General features: G+C 41.5%; 1 non-coding gene across 1 annotated transcript; it reads right to left on the minus strand.

Moving 5' to 3' along the window:
• Positions 1 to 3684: 3684 nt before the first annotated feature.
• LOC144458133 (U6atac minor spliceosomal RNA) lies at positions 3685 to 3812 on the minus strand. Its single transcript, XR_013487685.1, has one exon. It is a non-coding gene; the product is annotated as a U6atac minor spliceosomal RNA (small nuclear RNA).
• Between the last annotated feature and the right edge of the window lie 3074 nt (positions 3813 to 6886).

Below are 6886 nucleotides of genomic sequence, written 5' to 3' on the forward strand. Positions count from 1 at the left end.
TCTGCCTTTAAAAACTCAAGCTCTGCCCCTGATTGGGGCTGCTTGATTTGGGTGTGCATACCCCTTGCAGCCACGCACTAATAAATCCACATTTCAAATTATGTCTGGGTCTCCCTTGCTGATTTCTCTATACGACAGCATGGCCCCCTTTTTGGGACATTACACATAAAGACCCTCTTTGTCTTTCACCCTTAATGGCTTTTGTTGAGCTTTCTAGAGATTACATTCTCAGAAAGGATTGTAAGATGCTTGTAGAGCCACAACACTAGTGGAGAGTGGGGACCAAACAGACCTTTTGGATGATCCTCTTATGGCTCCTAGGGTTATGGCATCCCCCTCTTCCCACCCTCCATCGGCACCACCTCCCCAGCATCTATCTCTGCCCCATTCTCCTCTGGCCTCTGGCTGTTCCCCATTCTCCCCAGACCCCTTCTGTTCCCCATCCTTCCCCAACCCTTCTTTCTGTTCCCCATTCTCCCTTGACTCCCCCTACATTTCCCTATTCTACCCTGGCCCCCTTGTTTCCCATGCCCCTTCCTCCTTGTCCATCTCCTCTTTCCCTTGGTTTCCCTTCCGTTTTCCTTTGGTTCCTGCATTTCCTCCCCAGTCCCCTGCTGTGGAAGCTGCTTCTACTCAGGCCTTGAGTAAGGGCCTTGCCCCAGCCTCTACTTCCAGAGAGACCCCAGCTCAAACTCTGGACAAGGTTCTTAACTCGGTGCCTCCTCCCCAGACCTCTAATTTTGACCGGCCTCTACTCAGGCTCCAAACAAGGGTCTTGGCCTTGGCGTCTTCTCCCCTGATCCTTTCCCCCTCTTCCAGTGTCAGGTAATCTTCACCCTTGCCAGCCAGATTCCTCTGCCTTGCCAGTTCAGTCAGTGCTTTTCAGTAAGCTATTAAAAAATATACAAATTTAGACCCTGCCTCTACAAAAGGGGCAGCGATCCTTAGTATGTATTTCATTAATCAATCTGCCCCAGATATTAGGAGAAAACTACAGAAATTGGCAATGGGACCCCCAGACACCTCAGGCCCAGCTATTGGAGACTGCCTTTGGAGTCTTTAATAACAGAGACCTGGTTGCAGTAGAGGAAAAAGAATGAAGGGAGAGGGCTAGAGACAAAGAACATGCCCAATTTCTGGCAGCTGCTATGGCCAGAAAAAGACCGGGGGGTTCTTCTGGCAATTCAGGCACTGGGGAAACTTGCTTTCGATGCCTCCAGAAGGGCCATTGGTCCAAGGAGTGCCCCTTCAGGGAGACCCCCAGAGGAAGCCACCAGGACCTTGTCCCATATGTGACCAGGGGGGACATTGGAAGAAGGATTGTCCCGGATGGTCCGAGAAGTGGTGGAGCTATCCCCCAGTACCCAGTCTTCCAGCCCTCACAAGGCTCAGAATGATGTGAGGGCTGGGGGCTTGGTAATGCTCCCACTTTCTCCATCTGTCTCTCTGAGCCCTAGGTCGAAATCAAGGTTCAAGGTAAGGTTACCTGGTTTATCTTGGTCACGGGGGCTACTTATTCCATTTTAACTAATTACTCTGGCCCTACTCACCTCTCAAAACTTTGAGTCCTGGACATTGAAGGTAGAATTACTGGGTGTCGAGAGACACACCCCCTCCCCTGCCTATTTGAGGATCTGTTGTTTGAACAGTCTTTCTTTATTATCTCCTCTTGTCCTGCCCCTTTGTTGGGAAGGGACCTGATGGTGAAATTGGGAAGCCAATTTTCTCTAGTTAAGCCTCCAATGTCTGTTTTTCCTGTGTTCACAATACCCCTCCATGTTCCCTTGGAAGTGTGAAGACAGTTGAGCCCATTTTGTGTGGGATCAGGGAATTCCAGGGTGAGCTAAGTATGTCATCCCAGCTGTTGTTCCTTTGAGATTCTAATGTTTTTCCCCATCACTGTCAATATCCAATTAAGCCCACGGCCTGGGAGGGGCTACAACCATTGATTGAAAAATTCCTTAAATATAAACTCCTGGCTCCCTATGAATCCTCATGTAATACCCCTATTCTTCCAGTGAAAAAGCCTAATGGGGAGTACCAAATGGTTCAGGATTTCAGGGCTGTTAACTCTTGTATGGGAGGCCCTTTTTAACCTCAGACATTTTATTAGACTCTGAACAACATTTGATCACTCAATTTGCAACCCAGTTAGGAACCATCAGGAATGCCCTAACAGAATATGCTAATAAGCATCTTCCAAAGCCTCTTGACTATAAAAAGGAGGGTCATACCCCAGTACAACCTGGGGACTGAGTCTATTTAAAATCCTGGAAAATTCACAAGGGAGAACAATTGGATATCAACTGGAAGGGACCCTACCTAATTATATTCACCATTCCAACAGCAGTAAAACTCAAGGGCCTTCCCATCTGGACTCATAATTCTAGGATTAAACTAGTGTCACCTTTTGCTTCCCCCTCAGATTTTGGAATATACCTGTGAATCCTTGGAGGATCTCAAGTTACTGTTTAGAAAAGCCCCAGAACCCTCCACAGGACAAGTGGATGGAAAAGGGTTAGAGTCATCAACTTTGCTGCGATGACTGCTCTTGCATGTATACCAACACAAGGGCTCTAGCCGTTAAACCTGGCATCAGCTGGGTTTTGAAGTCTGACCCCCCAAACAGGACCCAGAGAGGCAGGGACAGCTCTATGCCCCTTGCCAGCAGCAAGCAGTTTCAGAAGCCAAGACCTTCCCCCCTTACCCCAAAAGAATCTGGGTCACATTTGTTTGAGGGGAGGAATGATTGGGTGTGGCCCAAATTGAGGTCTTTGCCCCTTGCCCCAAAGGGAATCTGGCTCCCAGTTTAGGTTCCTTATCCCTTTATCTCCCTTTGAAAGCCTTAGCCCCACCTTTTTGATTTCATTATCTGTTCCCATTGTCTACTCAATCTCTCAGACCTTCCAATCAGAATTGTCATCTACACCCTTTTCCCAGACCTTCCCCTGATTACCCAGAGTCATTTTAGTATATAAGATGTCCCCTGGCCCTCATTAAAGGTGGAGAATCTCAAGCCCAAAAGTCTGAGACTTTCTCATGCCGTTCATCTTTACAGGGGTCACCTGGCATATGTGTTTCATCATTAATAAACTTTTCCTCTGGCTGGAAGAAGATTTGGTTGAATTCTTTCAGACAGGGCCTGGTACCACAACCTAGGGGTTCCCAACACCACAAAACCTCTAGACCTCTTCAGGCTACATATTGACTTAGTTTTAATATACAATACCTATATTTTACTGTATTATTTATTTTATTAAATATTTTCCAATTACATTTTAATCTGATTTGAGCCAATTCTGGAGTATTGCAGGCTCATGTTTTTCATGGGCCAGGTGTTTGATACCTTTGCTGCACAGAGTATTCATGCTTCACATAAGTGTTAATGAAATTTAAAGTCTTTTCCAATTCTAAGTAGAATATTATTGATCAATATAAATATTATCAAAGAACAATTTTCTATCTACTTATCCTAAAAAAAAAAATTTATTCACCCCTCACCCTGTCATATACTTAAACACACACACACACACACACACACACACACACACACACACACACACCCTGATCTGTAGAAATTAGATAATTAGATTCTCCAATACCTTGTGTGATAGGAGCAATATCCTATTTCTCTCCCCCTTCCATGTAAGTTAGGCTAAAAATTATTTAAAACAAACAAACAAACAAAAATATTAACTGGATGCCACAGAGTAGGTGGTAATAGATTGACTGCATGTGTGTTATAAATGCCACTAGGAACTCTTCCACCCTTATCAAAGGGACTACTAACCTTCCTTTCTTTTGCATAACATATTCATGGGCATATGGAACATTCAGGAAGAACTAGTACCTCTGATGTGAGGACTTGCCAAGCCCCTTTCATGGCTGCTTACTCATCTTCAGTTTCCACCTTTCATCCAACTCTCGCCTGTGGCTCCAAGAAGCTGTAGCATGCCCAATGACCACACACAGTAAAACTTCTCAGTAGATGGGCTAAACTTGGTTGAGGGTAACTGACAGGACTCAGCCTCAAACCGATAGGTGAGTTAGGGGAATGTCTACCCCAAGCATGCAAAGACTGTGCCTGGAAAAATGAGTGGAAGAGAACAATTTGTTAGAACAATCATGAAGGCAGCTGAAGCAGGCACTGTGGAGCACTTGGAGCCTGGTCAGAGATCAAAGATGCCAAGGTTATCCACTGCATCTTGGGTCATCGCTAGTCATCCTGACTTTTGTCTTGCCACTGAACTTAGAAGACTATGTTTTGGGGTTTGCTTTAGGCAGTGGGGTTAAGTGACTTGCCCAGGATCTCACAGCTAGTAAGTGTTATGTGTCTGAGGTTGGATTTGAACTCAGGTTCTCCTGAATCCAGAGCCGGTGCTCTATCCACTGTGCCACCTAGCTGCCCCCTGAACTTAGAAGACTCTGAAAAGAGAGTAAGGCTGACCACTTTGTGCAACTCTCCCTCACTTAAATCCAATTCATTTGAGAGTCAAGACATCACCTTGTGATGTCACTGATCCTCTTCAAAAATAAAGGACAAACAAATTAGGCATTTTTTAAAAGGGTATTGAAACCATCCTCAAATATTGGTTGGCTCAGTGGATTAAAGATTCACACTACTGAAATACCTTCTTGGTAGCATAAGTACAAAATGGCCATTAATAGGTTCTTGGTGCTGTCTAAAGCAAGACTGGAGGACCATAATGGGTAACTCGAGCAAGGGAGCTTTCCTCAGCTGACTCAATTTGGAGTATCCTTGATGCCTACCCTTGCTGAATATTCTTTTCCTGCTATGGATAAGTAAATACATTTTTGTTAACCATTTAATGACTAGCAATTGTCTCATTTTGTTACAAAATATAAACTGCCAAGAGAACGGCCTGAGTCAGACCCAGCTCATGCACTTGGGATAGTGATGCATGATTAGAACAGAAACCATCTCTTTAAAGTAGGGGATGAGTAGTGCAGAGGAAGATTAACCCAGATTGGCCTTCCTCCCTCTGCTAGTACTTCTGAAGATATCTGTCTAGATGGTATATCTATATATCTATATATCTATAATCTATAGATATACCTATATATATATATATACACATATAGATATAAATTTTTTTTTACAATGGGGAGATACCCATCCATGGGAGATTAGAGAATAAACTGAATATAGCAATATAAGAAGGGGAAACCAATGCTCTCAATTCTCTGTGCACCTAAGAATTGTATCTTGAAGAAAATTTCAGTAAGCTGTATTTTGGACCCACCTAAATTGGGATTCCAGCCTGGTAATTTAACCAACTTCTATTTCTTCTAGTATGGGCTTTTTTTTTTGGGGGGGGGTGAGGCAATCATGGTTAAGTGACTTGCCCAGGGTCACACAGCTAGTAAGTGTCAAGTGTCTGGTCTGACACCGGATTTGAACCCAGGTCCTCCTGACTCCAGGGCCAGTGCTCTATCTATCCATTGTGCCACCTAGTCACCCTCATTAGTATGGACATTCTTAACCTAAGGGTCTATTCACCTGGGAGTCTATGGATAAATTTCAAAGCTTCCATGCTTTGGTAGTGTACACACACACACACACACACACACACACACATATACATATACACAGAGAGATACACACATATACATATGTAAACACACATGGATATATAAATCAATTATATCTTTATATTTAATAAATATATCTTTATTTACTGAACTCTAGATAAAATGTAGTATTTCCTTCAAATATTTCATTTAGACAATACATTAGTAGTTGAGATTTTATTAATAGAAATCACCTTTTTAAAAAAAATCACATTTAGTTTTGTTAATATGAAATGTAGATTACGCTCAACACTACATCTAAATTAATATAGTTATTAGAGGTGCAGCAAAATCGTACACAGTCACAGTTGTTTTGTCTATATATACTCCTGAGACATAGCTGGCTAATTATCAGGCAATCCTGTACCTAGTAATCACTCTGCTGTCAAAAGGTAAAAGTAAAATTGCATATTTTCATGGGAATAACCCAGACATTTACTGTGTTTTTCAGTACTCCCTATGTTTGCTGAACGAGTAGAAGTGTCAATTTCACTATCTTTTACAATTTTGTAAATCTAAGCACCTCAGATAAGAGTCCTCAACTCTCCATAAAGCACACATTTTTCTAAAACAGATGGGTGCTGAACCTATGAGTATAGCCTAGACAAATTAAAACATATCTTATGACTGAGATAACTGTTGAAATGCATAATTTAAAATAACATTATTATTGCTAACAGATTGTGCGATGATTTGGGTCATGCACAATGTTGTTAAGTAGAGAGGTTCTTTTCTTTGGTTTTCTCTCGCTCTCCTTTTTTCACACACTTTTATGAAGTTAAGGCATTAATCATAGTGTGTTGTACAAAAAGTGTTCTAGAAAATACCACACATTTTAAAAATGACAATTCAAGAAAACTGTGAATATTCAAAATGGGAATCATTCCTAGGAAAACACAAAAAGCCACACAATTTTACATGCAACGGTAGCTAAATTCCAGAGAGAACAGTTATCTTGAGATACTGCTGTAATTTACATGCTGAGCAGAGGAGTAAAGGTCAGTAAATGTATTGAAACTTTGGAAAAGAAATTAAATCCTGTCATATTTTGCTTACTTTATTATACAGATTTATTGAATACCTTACATTTTAGATTAACATAAACATTACTTGTTTCTATGCACAATATTAAACAAAAATAAAACCACACAAAAACATTTTAAAATGTCAATTGAATTAAATATTTTCATTTAATTTTATGTATTTCATGGTTTTTTTTTTATGGATCCAATTTAAGTTGAAATGTTGATGAAGTATAATCAAGATTATGTGTGGGTATAGCACTGGCCCTGAA

This window comes from Phascolarctos cinereus, unplaced genomic scaffold (genome assembly GCF_003287225.1).
Source record: "Phascolarctos cinereus isolate Bilbo 61053 unplaced genomic scaffold, phaCin_HiC Scaffold_5;HRSCAF=322, whole genome shotgun sequence".
Classification (NCBI taxonomy): Eukaryota; Metazoa; Chordata; class Mammalia; order Diprotodontia; family Phascolarctidae; genus Phascolarctos; species Phascolarctos cinereus.